The sequence below is a fragment of the Hibiscus syriacus genome, unplaced genomic scaffold, assembly GCF_006381635.1.
Source record: "Hibiscus syriacus cultivar Baekdansim isolate YM2019G1 unplaced genomic scaffold, ASM638163v2 tig00110109_pilon, whole genome shotgun sequence".
NCBI classification, from domain to species: Eukaryota; Viridiplantae; Streptophyta; class Magnoliopsida; order Malvales; family Malvaceae; genus Hibiscus; species Hibiscus syriacus.
Window position 1 is genome coordinate 646,556 of NW_024062593.1, and position 14,949 is coordinate 661,504.

Below are 14,949 nucleotides of genomic sequence, written 5' to 3' on the forward strand. Positions count from 1 at the left end.
TAAATAAAATTTTAAAATAAACATAATTAATAAAATAAATAATTAATCGAGAAAAAAACTGAATTTTACAATAGCCACATGCCCCACTGTAAATTAAGGATAGATCCGTCTGTGTCTCCCGCCAATCATGTTCTCCATCTCTCATCTCATGCTTGTAGTCTCCACAATTTCGAACACTGTGACCTTTAGGTCCCACTTGCACCTCCTAACAACATCGATAAATGTAAAATTTTATATTAAAAGATGATTTTATAAAATTATAAGAGGTAAAAATAAATTATTAATAAAATTATAAAGAATATATTTAAATTATACGAGAATTTAAATTTTTTAGGAGAAATATCATACTCGCCAACACTCTTGATCCATTCATGTCCACAAATATGAACAACATATTTTTCCGTAGGTTTTGAGGCTCCTGACTGCATTCTTTCTCATGATCCCCTGAAGATTTCAAATCCTTATATAAATTAGGTAATTTATTTATATTTTTTATTAATTATATATTTTTATTTCTCTAAAATTTCATAAGTTATTCATCAATATAAAAAAATATATATATTTTTAACTTGAAAGCGATGCAAATAATTAAAAATTTTAATAAAAAATTAAATTGAATCAAAATTAATCAAATTTAACTAAAATCTAACTACCATGAACAACAAAATATATACTAAAAATGAGAGAATGATCAAAATGATGTTGACGCTAACTAGTATTTCGGCAAAAGGCCCATGTAGAACAATAGAATTTGAGGGAGAAATTGATTGGTCCAACTATCCAAGAAAGAAGATTTCAGGCTGTTAGCAAGAAAAAGGCTATGGGTCAAGCCATAACCCAGTACACAAAGCAATTGTATTTCTCGTCCCCTGAAAAACAATCTCTCATTCCCTAAAAAATTTCTCTGAAAATATCAAATTCGCGTCTTTGGGTTGATAAAATCAACAAGAATGGTAGCTTCGGCCCTTTCAGCTTCTCTGAGTCTCTCTATCTCTACTCGAACCAGACCCACTTCTATTTCATCCATTTCTCCAAGGTACATGCTTTCTCCTGCTGTTTTTCCACTGAATTTGGAATCTGTTTTTTTTGTACTTTTGAATTCTTTTAATCATCAGAAACTTGAGGAGGTTGACAGTCTCTGCGTTTCCATCCCCTTATGGAGATACTTCTACAATTGGTAACTTCCCATTTCTTCAATTTTAATCAATTTGAGTTGCACCCTTTTGATTCTTTAAAATTCTGCTTTATCTTTGGTTAAAACTTAAAATCTTTCAAGTGTAAGAAGATAAAGATTCAAATATACTTTTGATTTTATGAAAGCGTTGTTATGTTTAACTCATCTTGTGCTTGTTTGCCAGTGTCTTTGTAGAGCTATAATTTTGTGTTAGTCATGCTCAAGCTTTTGTTTTTGGATATTCTAAATTGCATATGGTATCTGCTTGTGTACATATAAATTGGATTGTTATGTTTCAGGGTTATCTAGTAGAACTTCTGGTCTACCCATGGAGATCAATAAGAAGGGCTCCCATGAGTCAATCCAAGGTTTCTTACTCTTTATCTTTTTGCTTCAATTTCATATTACTGCTTCATGTCATTGATGTATATGAACGATGCATACGGAGTTTGTCGAGAATAAACTACCGTTGACATCTAGTTTTGGACTTCTAGTCATCTGTTTTAGTAGGATAAATCCGTTGATGGTTTAGGTATGAAGTTGGAATGTTTTCCGTATACTGCGTTAGGAAGGAAAATCCTTTGATGTAATTGTTAGGTTTTGCTACCTTCCGACCTATAGTGTATGTTCGCTATTGGATGAGACAATGTTTGCACCTGTCTTCTAAACATGCCATCAGTTTCAGTGTATATGATAGACATCATGATACCTCTTATGTACAGCTATGATGCAATACAAGCTAAAACGGGGAATCCACCTGTGATGCCAGCAGTAATGACTCCGGGAGGGCCTTTGGACCTTTCAACTGTGTTATTCCGGAATCGTATCATTTTATTGGTCAACCAGTCAATTCACAGGTTGCTCAAAGAGTTATATCACAGCTTGTGACTCTGGCAGCTATTGACGAGGATGCAGATATTTGGTGTGGTCATATTTTTAGTAATTCTCTCTTTATATCCAGATTTTCAAACCTGTTTGAGTTTATAACTTTAACCTATATCATGGCAGGTGTATTTGAACTGCCCGGGCGGAAGCACCTATTCAGTGTTGGCAATTATGATTGCATGTCTTGGGTGAGAGTTTAATCTTCATTTAGCCCATTGTTTTATTTCCCCCTATAATACTTCATGTTATGAATATTAGTTGCTATTTTGATGAAATGCTGCTGCATACTTTATTCAAGTGTCTTATTTTGCAAGCATCGATTCATCATTATTTCAGATAAAGCCAAAGGTGGGTACAGTTTGTTTCGGAGTAGCTGCAAGCCAAGGAGCACTCCTCCTTGCTGGTGGAGAGAAGGGGATGCGTTATGCAATGCCAAATGCACGTATAATGATACACCAACCGCAAAGTGGATGTGGGGTATGATTTCGCTTCTTCGTTTACATTCTAGTTGCCGCATTTAGAAAACCAAACTTGGTAAAGGTGGATTAAAAGATTTGAAATGGATAGTACATATCTGCTTAAGTTGTTCAAGAGGAATGGCTATTACTATAGCAGAAGTATTAATTTCGGAATATTCATGCGAAAACTATAATTCAATCATCACTTGTAAGTGAAAAAATTTCATTTCTCAATTGATTGCATATTATGTGATTTTACAACAACTAATGTGCCTGGAGAAATTTCCTTCTGGATCTTCTGGTTCTTGTTAGATTGATGATAAAGCCTTAAATTTAAAAGATTGTGAATTTCTTTTTATAGATGACATTTTAGATGGTAGTGGTACCGAATGCTTTCTCATGACAATAATTTTAACAGAATATTCTATGTTATTTATTCCAATTGAAGCTTTGAACTTTTCTTTTCCTTGTCTATGATATCCTGGGTAGACGATGTGGTTAGCCTAGATCATTACTTGGATATCCTGGCTTTTCGTATACCAACACAGACTCCTGATTCCTCTTTGATTTTGTTGATTGGTTTTCACCTTTCCCTGTTGGTATTTAGGTTCATGTTTTGCTGTAGACGATAAGCTCATGCATTTTGTGACAAATTTCATGATGCTACTAAACGATTTTGAAGTTCTTGAACTCTCTGTAACAAGCTTGAAATACGATCAAATTATTGATTTACTTATTGAATTCGGTCAGGGCATGACATTAATTCATATTGAATTGATTTTGCCATATGTTATTTCATTTTGAAGGGCCATGTTGAAGATGTCCGACGTCAAGTGAATGAAGCGGTTCAATCTCGCCATGTAATTTCCTCTTCCTTTTATTCTGCATTTTTTTATGAGTAAGGTATAAGCTACCAATGGATCAAGTAGATCAAACTCCTTGTTATGGTTTCTGAATTTCCCTGTTCAGATGAACAGCTTTAGCCATAAATTTCTTTCCCTCCGCTACTTTCGTTTGCAGAAAATCGATAAAATGTATGCAGCTTTCACCGGCCAATCACTCGAGAAAGTGCAACAATACACAGAGAGGGACCGCTTCTTATCTGTATCTGAGGTAATGCTGTTTTCTGGTTTTTCGAAAACACTATACACGACACTTGTTCTTACTTCGTTCGAGTAGGAGGAAAAGATCATACCGCCATGGTTGATTACCCTTTGTATTAAAATTGCTATGGCATGGAACTTTCAACAAATGAAAGAAAAGACTGACCAGTGAGCTTTATCTTAACAGGCTTTGGAGTTTGGACTCGTAGATGGTGTGCTTGAAACAGAATATTGAACTCAGTTTGGGGTTCAAGTCCTCCATTACTTTCATGTTAATGGAGGAATGGGCTTAGTTCATAGCTAAGATGTTTGTATAACAGTTGTAAGTCAAAGTGATGCATATTTTCAGTACAAAACTTATTATGCATTATATGATTGTGGGGGTCATCGTTGGATCGATTCAAAATATTTCGAGTTATTCGAGTTAACGATTCTATTTTATAACTCAAGTTTTATTTGAAATTTTTTCGAGCCACGTCTATAAAATTCGATGAACATCTACGACGAAGGAACGTAGTAAAGAAGGAATTCATATTGTACGCCTGTGCTAGCTAGCCTTTTCATGATCCCCTCCTATTACCACTCGTTTTAAGATGGGTTCCTAGCTTGATGAAGAATCATCCGTGAAGGATCTTGGCAAAGATAAACGTGTGCCAGTGCATCAAATTGACCATCAAGGATTTAGGATGAACAAAGTTATTTCATACATTCATTAGCAGCTGGGTGCTTCTATCATGGGAGGACACTTTGAATGTCTTCGTTTTCTTGTTCCACAGATTAGTTCGATTGTCGTAACATCAAGATTGTTGTTTTTTACACGGATAGTGATTACTGTTCTTAATTTCCTGCAAAAAATACTTGAAAGGAAAATCAAAGGTGAAAACTTACCCGTAAGTTGCATAAGTTTTCATTGCGATGAACATATATAAAACATCCTACTATTCAATATGATCATTGGTTTGGAAAGACGTTGCTAAACCAGCCTGGTTTCGATCTTAAATACAACCACCCTCGAGTTTCACACCTTTAGAAAAGTTCTGCAAGTGCTTGCCAACGCAACAGATGAGGTCGATGCTCAGACTAGAACAATTGAGGAAGAACCTAAACAAGGAAACTTAAAATCTCAACTCAGAAATGAAAGCAAAAACAACCCCACTACCACTTCCTCAAAAATGTAGCAGTTCATTTTACGTCACCCATAATCGAGAAAAAAAAGGTCATAACTGATGTCAAGTTTTCCTATTGAGAAAAAAAGAAGAGAGAATTGAAACTGGATGATTTTAGTATTAATTAAGCCACGTAGTAAGAAAACAGTCAAGAGATTAAAAAAAATGTATAAATTTCAGTGATTAAATTAAAAACACTTAAAATGTAGTGAGAAATAGAAAAGAAAGTAAAGTTCAGTGAGTAAATTTATAATTTACCCTTCATTTATTTATAAGGACCGCAATAATGATATAATAGGGAAGATGAGAGAAATTGTACATATATTGATAAAGAAATTAGAAATTAACTTAATTAAATTTATCAAACTCAAAGAATATCTTTAGTTCAATAACATTTTAAAAAATAAAGTTCAACATAAAATTTTACTAAAATCAACAATTCAATTCGATGGAATCGACAAATTTCATTATTTGCTAACAGTTCATATTAAAACTTTGGGTAAATTATACATTTAGTATCTAAATTATCAGTTTTATTTTATTTTAGTACTTAAACTTTAATTTATTTCAAAATCATATCCAACATTTATTTTTTATTTCATTTTAGTACTCATACTTAAAAACTTGACGAAATTGTTGAAAGTGTCATTTTTAATGGGTAAATTATATCATTTATCACTTAACTATCTTCTCACTTCTATTTTAGTCACTAAAGTTTAAAAAATTTCAATTTAACTACTCAACTTTCAAATTGCTCATGTTTTAATCACTCTAATTTATTTTATTAATAATTTTTGTGACATGAAATTTATTATTATTATTATTATTTGATTAACATATAATTGAAATAAAAAATTTTGAAAGTTAGAGTGATCAAATTAAGAGTAATTTAAAAATTAAGTAATTAAATGATAAAATTTATCAATAAAAAGTGTCTGTTGTAACAATATCGCTCAATTTTTAACGATGAGGTATCAAAACAAAACAAAAAGTAAACATTAGGTATAATTTTGAAATAAATGAAAGCTTATGTATTAAAACGAAACAAAATGGATAGTTTAGGTACTAAACATGCAATTTACCCTAAATTTTTTTCAAAGTTTAATTTTTTGATATTACACTCGTTTTGATTTAATTTATTAACAGTTGACATCAATTTTATTCAAAGTTTAAGGGTCAAACACAATAGATATTGACGAAAAGAAAAGGAACAAAGTTGAGCATTTTTTTTAAATTATCAAAATCAACGATGGAATTATCGAAGATATCGATCATGTCTCCGTTAACAAGGAAAGCGGTGTTTGCTGTTATCATTTGTTTGGTAGAATCCACCAACTCGTCCGCTTGATCACAAGCGACTTCGAATGCTTCCCATTTCTTCCTGAAGTTTTCCAAGGCAGCATCTGTTGCCACCGTCGGAAGCCACCTTTGATTCCGAACACGGTGGCGGCAGCCGTAACGAACTCTTGGTAAGCATTCTCTAAGCAATCCACGACCTTGTCCATCACTCTTTGAAATCAAACTACGGAAATCAAATAAAAAAATATTATAATGATTTATTTATGTATTTTTATCTGCTAATTTAAAACGAAACATAATTTCTATGTTTCTAATAGAACGAGAAATCAAACCGAAAAATAAAATCTCTAAACCCTAATTTAAACAATGATTAGGTCGAAGGAAGACGAAAGAGAAGATAAAATTGAAGTATAGAAATGAAATCAGTGGGAGAGGAAGGAGCAAAATATTGTTACAACCTTTGGCAATATTTAGATTTTTCCTTTTCTTCATATATGGTAATTATTCATAAATTAAATAAAATTTGAGTAAAGTATATCAGATAAAATTAATTTTTATTTTATTTCATCAGATAAATTTAGATTTTTATTTTATTTTCATCAGATAAAATTAATTTTTAAAAAATGAATATGATTTAGAAAATAAATAGAACAATGCTAATCTTTAGGAAAAATCATTATTCATTTCTCATAGCATTTTGAAAATAAAAAAGAATTTCGTTATCATCCAATTTATTATTCAAAATTTTATCTGAACCTAATAAATTTAATAGTTTATTCCTCTCATGAAATTGTTAATAATCATTTTTATTTCATCTCTACACTTTTTTAAAGTAATAGAACTTTTTTGGCCATTGAAAGTTTATAAGAGAAGTATGATTTTATTAGATATAGCATAATAAATAATAAATTATTTAAACTATAATGTTTAAATTATCTATAATTTAAACCTTTAAATGTAATTTTTTAATTGTAATTTTCTATTTAAGAATATTTGATGTTTGCTCACGCCACGCTTAACTGCTCAAGTTTTTTTTTAAAGAAGAGGGGAAATTTATATGAATTTATTGAAACGGCATTGTAGCAAAACATGAGTTTCGTTAAAAAATTCCTAATTCTAACCAGAGGAAAAAGAGTACACCATGTTCGCCTACACAAGGAAACCAGCTGCTTTCACAGTCACACACACAACACTCAAGAAAATAATAGCCAATAGAGACCACACTTGCAAACAAAGCATCCAGGGGCAACGCCACCAAACTGCACAGATCACCCGTAGCTAAAGCTTCTACAAAGCCAAAGAAACAACCTGAGAACCTGGAACACCCCAAGCACAACAGAACTATCCAACAACACAGGCTCCAACCAAAAACATGAGCACCCATCTAGCTAGGAAACCACAAGGAAAAACGGCATACAGTGCTCAAGTTGATTATCCCTTTAATTTTCTTAAAATAAATTTTATATAGTTAATTAAATTTTAAACTATACATTTTATTTATTTTATACAATGCACGTTAACAAATTATATTATTTATTTTATTGATCAAGATGCACCATATTAATAGTCAACTAATTATCATCGAAAATTTTGTATTTTAATTCTAAAAAATTATAAAAAGTAATTATTAAATGCAAAATCATATTCAGTTTACGAAAAATCATTAAATTTAAATAATTATTTTTATTCTAATTTCACACAATTTTAATAGGTGAATAATTTTTTTAAAAGAAAAATAATATGATTTGGAGAATCTGTATCATCCTAACCTAAACATTTGAAGATATCAAAAGATATCATTACTCATCTTTCATAACATTTTGAAAATTCAAAAATAAAAATCTAGTATCATCCAATTTACTATTTAAATTTCTTATCTTCTATATTTCTTGGTCTCTTATACACTCATTTTTTATACAATATCACTCTAATTAATTTAAAGATTGAATTTTACTGTTTATCACTCTTAATAATATCTATATATACATAATAAGAGATTTGAAAACTAATTCATAAACTACGTACTACTAATTTATTTATGTATTTATTTTTTAATTAATCTAGAATAATTATAAGATAATATATATTCGAAAGAGTTTTAATGTATTGACAATGAATGCTTAAATATTCATGCAAATGTTGTGTCCGTACCTAGAACCTAAAAAAATAATAATTATTGCTTTAATCACTAAATTCGCTTGAAATATACTACTACTTATTAATGAATTTGCACAAAGTTAGAAATAGCACAATTTATTTGACATGTGGTGGACTCTTCACTCGACATGTATTAGGCTTCTCTTATATATATAAAAAATTTATTGACGTGCTTAAGAACATTTATATGTATTATATTTATTTTATGCTGATTTTTGCACATATTTTCAATTTGCTCAAATTGTTTTTATTGTTTGTGTATTATAATTTTTAATTGTAATATTCTATTTAAAAATATTTTATCGTTTGCCTACGTTGGAGTTGATTATCCCTTTGATTTTCTTAAAATAAGGCTTATTTCTTTTATACAATGCAAATTAACAAATTATATTATATATTTTATTAATTAAGATGCACCACATTAACAATCAACACATTATCATCGAAGATTTTATATTTTAATTTTGAAAAATTACAAAAAGTAATTATTAAATATAAAAACTTATTTAGTTTACGAAAAAATGCTAAATTTAAATAATTATTTTTATGCTAATTTCACACAGTTTTCATAGTTAAATATTTAAAAAAAAACAATATGATTTGGAGAATATGGAGTATCCTAACCCTAAACATTTGAAGATATCAAAAGATATCATTACTCACTTTTTATAACATTTTGAAAATTAAAAAAAAAATCTAATATCAACCAATCTACTATTTGAATTTCTTATCTCTTATACGTTTTGGTCTCTTATACACTCTGTCTTTTGAATACAATATAACTGTTAAAGTAACATTGAATTTCAATGTTTATCACTCCTATCATCTTATGAAATAATGACAGGAAAAAGAAAGAACATTCATGATTGTGATAAAGAACATGATCAAGTTTCGAAGAAGTTAGAAGAATTCGATGAAGATGAAGATTTATTAGAATTAAATTTATGTAATGGGTCATTTAGGAATGTAGAGCCACCGTAAAAAAACTCTCATACTTCATCGCCTCCGATTTTCCCACTTCAACTGTCATATCAACAAATAATTTTTCCAACTTTACCATTATCAAGTCAAACATCGCTGTAACAACCATCGCCATCCCAAGAAATAGTTTCTCTAATTTTATCTCTGTCAAGGCAAATACTGCCGCCACAACAACCACCATCACCTCCTCCACCTTTGCCAAGGTAAATACTACCTTATCAACCACCGTTAACCCAACAAATGATTTCTTCTTCGTTTGCTCTCAACCTATCCAATTCTCATCATCTTTTTAACATTGAAACTTTTGTGTCCCAGTCTTCCTCTTCTTCTCCTCATATGAACAATCATTTTGCATCTTAATCTTCGTCCTCGACCCCTCTCTTTTATCCACAGGAGTTAGTTTCTCCGTCGTCTCCAGCAGCGGTTGAATCTGTTCCCATCTTGAATACTTGTGTAATCACCATTTTCTACCGGGCCTCAAGCCCAAACCAAATCAAAATATAACCCGAACCAACCCTAAAATTATACATGATCTAGGTTTAACCCTAACCCCTAGGATAGCCGCCTAATCCCCCCAACCAAAGGCCACCCTCCTCTGCCCCAATACCCGAAGAGCACTCCAACACGCCACCACCTCCACCAGTACTTCATGCCACTGCATCAGACAAAGCTAATAAGACAAAATTTATCATTTCTTTTTTCCCCTGTAAAAGGGTATAAGACCCAAACAAAATTCTGTAAAAATGGCTCTCAGTCGAAAAAATACTGTAACTTTTTTCAAAGCAATAATATTAAAGTTCCAAGGTTATTACTTTTTTTGTTTTTTTTCAGTTTCGAGTCAATTTTCTTGTTGTTGTTTTTTGTGTGTGTTTTTACTGCTTTCAGTTTTGAATATAGGTAAAAAAAGAAATTTTTTTAGTTTTCGAAATAAAAACCCCCGAGTCAGTACCGGTCTTTCCTCGCCCGAGTGAAAATGGTGTCGACAGCTTGGCGACTCCATTGGGAAAGTTTTGTTTTTTAAACAACTTGAGAGTCGAGCCATGAGTTGGTTACCCTATATTTAGGATTCCAGAAATTACAAGTTAGATATTTTTTTAATATACGATTCATTGCGTTATTTCAAAAGAAAAAGAGATTTTCTCTCTGGTTAATGCTTACACTTCCGTGAAATTATTTAAGACTGTTGTATATCATAGCTCTAAATCCGAGCTTAATCTCTATTTACCTAAGTAGGGAAAACGTCACACCTCATGAGGAGCATTGGGCTTCCTTGTGTAGGTCTGATAAAGTATCTCTGGAAAGCATCCTAAGTTGCCTATCCGAATATCAGATCCGAGGTATGCTTTTAGCAGTGTGATCCCCTGAGCCGAATTCGATTCATAAGTCTGTAATGGGCCAGAATCGGAATCAACCTTAGCAGATTATAAAGATGGCTTGATAACCCTTTGCTAGACCCTAGCCTCATTTAGAGAATTTAATAAACCTACCCGCTAGAGCCAGGTGGATAGCCTAGGAGAACTAGAATGTATGCAGTTAGGGTTTTAATTTTATCTGTATGATGTATATTCATGGTTTATTTACAGATTGAATTTAGTCATTTGAGCTTTTTTTTAAACGTATATTTCTTTTATTTGATCACTATTTCACTAACTTGATTTCCGGCTGACTTGTTGTGTGCTTTGTTGTGTTTTATTTTTGGGATCAATATCCTTTGCATACATTCATTTGGCATGACATTTGTATTGCTTAATATATTTACAAATCATGCATTAAAACATTCATTCATTAAAATAAAAATAATGAGGTAAGGTTTCCAATCGCAGTGATCCTGGTTTATACTAGTAGCAAGAACGCTTAGCATCTGTACTACACAATAAAAATGCCTAAAGAAACAGAGGATAAACTAGCCAAAATTGAGAGAGAGCATAAAGAGATGCAAGAAGAAATGAGGAGCAAGTTGGCACAAATTGAAGCTAATATCGCAAACTCTCAGCTCGATCTGCTGAACAAGGTGAAAGAAATATTTAGGAGACATTCGACTGTTGGAAAGACTTATATGGAAGACCCCACGCATCCTCTGGGTTTTACGCCTGTTCACATTCCTGAGTATACCTCTGCATATCAAGGAATCCTGTCACCAGTATGCCTCACTATCGAGAACCCACACTATCAGACTGGAGCTTCATTCCCCGCTGACTGTCCTGCTACATCAGGGTTGAAGCCAGGTGAACGTTGTATTGATAATGAGATCCCTTACCTAAATGAATTAACTTAGAGGGAAAATTTTATCCAACAACTGAAAAGTGTAGAAGAGGTGATAAAATATAGGGAGGTGGTCGAGTCATTCTATGGGTTTGACGCCAAAGTACTAACTTTAGTTCCCAATATGGTTCTCCCACCAAAGCGCGGGTGAAACTTGATTATGAAAATAAGATCAAGTGTTTCAGAACAAATAATGGAGGAGAATACACAAGTGAAGAATTTGGTGACTTTTTCAGGAAAGAAGGCATCAAAAGACAATTCACAGTGGCAAACACTTCTCAACAAAATGGAGTAGTGGAGCGGATGAACAAAACCTTGTTAGAAAGAACAAGAGCAATGTTGAGGGCTGTAGGCCAAGAAAAATCATTTTGGGCAGAATCAGTCAATACCGCCTGTTATTTGGTGAATCAAGCTCCATCAACTGCAATGGAGCTGAAGACACCAATGGAGATGTGGACTGGTTGATTATTCAAACCTCAATGTATTTGGAAGTATTATGTACGTGATGTATAACTCCCAATAAATTTCAATGTTGGATCCAAAATTCATGAAATACAAATTCTTGGGGCATGCTGATGGAGTAAAGGGGTATCGTTTGTGGGATCCCACTGCCCGCAAAGTGATCATTAGCAGAGATGTTATCTTTGTAGATGATAAATTACAAAGAAAAGAAGAAGATAGTAGCGCTGAAAAGTCAGAGACTACACAAATATATGTGAAAGGGGTTTGAACAATGAGATTCTTCTGAAGCAGAACCAGCACATGATAAACAAGAACCAGAGAGTTCTGAAGCTCCAACAACTTGTCAACCAGATCGTGTGAGAAGACGTCCCAATTGACATTCAGATAATGTTATAGAAGGAAATATTGCATACTGCCTTTTAACAAAGGACAGTGAGCCATCAACATTCCAGGAGGTAATAAACAACTCAGATGTTTCATTATGGATGATGGCAATGCAAGAAGAAATTGAATCCCTTCATAAAAATAATACATGGGACCTCGTGCCACTACCACAAGGAAGGAAGCCAATTGGTAACAAATGGGTCTTAAAAATCAAGCGAAATGGTGACGATCAAGTGGAGAGGTATCGTGCAAGACTGGTGGTCAAAGAATATGCTAAAAAAGAATGTATTGATTTCAATGAAATCTTTTTTCTTGTGGTTCGACTAATAATAATTCGAGTAGTTTTGACAATGTGTGCTACATTGAACTTACATCTAGAGCAGCTAGATGTTAAAACCACTTTTCTTCATGGAAATCTTGAAGAAGAGATTTATATGCTCCGATCTAAAGGTTTTGAAGAAAAAGAAAAGAAGAATTTGGTTTACAGGTTGAAAAATCTATGTATAGTCTAAAGCAGGCGCCGAGGTGTTGGTATGAGAGATTTGATTCCTTCATTATATGCCTTGGATACAACATACTTAATGCAAACCATTGTGCTTATTTCAAGAGGGTTGGTGATAACGATTTTGTTATATTGTTGTTGTATGTGGATGACATGTTGGTTGCAGGACCCAACAAAGATTATATTGAAGAATTGAAGGCACAACTGGCTAGAGAATTTGAAATGAAGGACTTGAGATCATCAAACAAGATTCTAGGGATGTAAATTCACCGAGACAGAAGTAGTAGGAATATTTTTCTTTCATAAAAGAATTACTTGAAGAAGATCTTGTCAATATTCAACATGCAAGATTGTAAGTCAATTTCTACCCCTCTTCCTATTAACTTCAAATTATCCTCCAGTATGAGTCCTAGCAGTGAAGAAGAGAGGATGAAGATGTCTCGAGTGTCGTATGCATTGGCAATGGGAAGTTTAATGTTCTATATGATATGCAAAAGACTAGACATTGCACAAGCGGTGGGAGTGGTTAGTCGATACATGGCGAATCCAGACAAAGAGCATTGGAATACAGTAAATAGGATCCTGAGATACATCAAAGGGACCTCAAATGTTGCATTATGTTACAGAGGATCAAACTTACTTATCAATGGGTATGTCGATTCTGACTATGCAGGGGATTTGGATAAAAGCAAATATACTACATGATATGTGTTCAAAATTGTTGGTGGAGCTGTAAGCTGGGTTTCAAAATTGTAGTCAGTTGTGGCTACATCCACAACAGAGGCAGAATATGTAGCAGCTACACAAGCCAGTAAAGAAGCAATTTGGTTGAAGATATTATTGGAGGAGCTTAGGCACAATCAAGAGTACGTCTCTCTGTTTTGTGACAGTCAAAGCGCCTTACATCTAGCAAGGAATCCAACATTTCATTCAAGGACAAAGCGCATACGAGTTCAATACCATTTCATTCGTGAAAAGGTGGAAGAAGGAACGGTAGATATGCAGAAAATCCATACCAAAGACAACATAGCAGATTTCATGACGAAGGCGGTAAATGTTGATAAATTTACTTGGTGTCGATCCTCTTGTGGTCTGTCAGAAACGTAAGCAACATGAAGGTACAAGGTAGAAAGAATGGTGTGAAGATATGATTGTTCCAATCAAATCTTCAAGTGGAAGATTGTTGAAAGTCAAAAATTTTGGCAACATGGGCGGCTGATTTAAGTAAAAAAATATTGGCAACATGGGCGGTTGATTTTGGTGCAAAATTAGCAGCAATTGTTGAAAAATTAAATGGGATAATTACACATTTAGTCTCTAAACTTTAGGATATTTACAAGATTAGTCCTTAAGCTTCAACTATAAATACCCTAACTCATTTAGCTTCAAAATCATCCCAAATCATTCTAGCTTTATCCCAATACTAGAGAATTTATAGAGTTTTCTTGAGAGTTGTTTTCTCCTTTTTATCAAGAGAGAGTTGTTATTGTTTTCTCCTTGTTAGATCGAGAGAAGTTGTAATTCCTATTTTCTCATAGTAAAATTCTTCTATCTTTGCCCGTAGTTTTTACACTATATTATTTATGGGTTTTCCACGTAAAATTTGTGTCTTCTTTATCTTCATTTTTGTTTTCTCAAATTATCATTTGCGATTTTACTCTATCTGATAGCCGTATTCCTCAACAGTTGTTACTGTTGCAATATTACATCCGCAATTTAGTATTATGATCGTGCATGTAATATTGAAGCAGCTTAGCAGGGTGAGCGGTGACTTTACAAGAACAGCTGCTTAACTTGGTCGATTATTTTAGTCGTGGTTTTCTTCTATAATCCAGATGTTTAGGAACCAGGTTGTCTTTTTTAGCATTCCAAGTCTTCTGATCATAACTATTTCTACTGCTATTACATGAACTTCACTGTTTTCTTTTTTATTGGAAACATCATTATTCTTTTTTTATGGATGTTTTATGTGAATCATAGATGTAACGTGGGTGTTTTCTTGTTCCATAAATGCATGCAGGCACGTAGACAATTTATTAGAATATGTCATCATTGTTTTTAGAAAAAAAATAATTTAGTTTTATATAATTTATGCCTATATGATTACGAGTGAGTA

General features: G+C 32.7%; 1 pseudogene; it reads left to right on the forward strand.

Annotated features, from left to right (window-relative positions):
* Positions 1-831: 831 nt before the first annotated feature.
* Positions 832-4,064, forward strand: LOC120214921 (annotated as a pseudogene).
* The last annotated feature ends 10,885 nt before the right edge of the window (positions 4,065-14,949 follow it).